This window comes from Penaeus japonicus, unplaced genomic scaffold, assembly GCF_977035675.1.
Source record: "Penaeus japonicus unplaced genomic scaffold, GWHDUDI00000001_assembly GWHDUDI00000027, whole genome shotgun sequence".
Classification (NCBI taxonomy): Eukaryota; Metazoa; Arthropoda; class Malacostraca; order Decapoda; family Penaeidae; genus Penaeus; species Penaeus japonicus.
Window position 1 is genome coordinate 14,689,879 of NW_028234429.1, and position 598 is coordinate 14,690,476.

The following is a 598-nucleotide window of genomic DNA, read 5'->3' on the forward strand; positions in this document are numbered from 1 at the left end:
GATGAACAGATAAACAAAATAAGAATGAGATAATGACTAAATTAGTTAATATCATCATTGACGAGTGAATTGGATTATAAGAGAAAGAATTAAAAATCAACATTGACAATGAAGATTCTATTCAAGGACACACCATCCGGGAAGTCGGTGTGTACACTCGTTCACACTGCATATTTTTGTTTCTCTCTCTCTCTTTCCCTCTCCCTCTCTTTCTCCCTCCCTTCCTCTATCTCTCTCTCCCTCTCCCTCTTTCTCTTTCTCTCTCCATCTCTCCCCCCCCTACCTCTCTCTCTCTCTCTTGCTCCCTCTCCACCCCCACCTCTCTCTCTCTCTCTTCTCTCTCTCCCTCCCCCCCCCCACCTCTCTCTCTCTCTCTCCTTCCCTCTCCCCCCCTCTCTCTCTCGCTCTCTCTCCCCCACCTCTTTCTCTCCCTCTCTCTACCCCTCCCAACTACTCCTCTCTCTCTCTCTCTCACTCCCTCCCTCCCTCTTGTAAAAGACGCCTCCACAACGGCAAGGTTAAAGAACTCAAGCTGACGTAAACGGACATGCATGACTCGTCCCGAAACATGGCTTAATGGCCTTCCGGGCGATAAGCA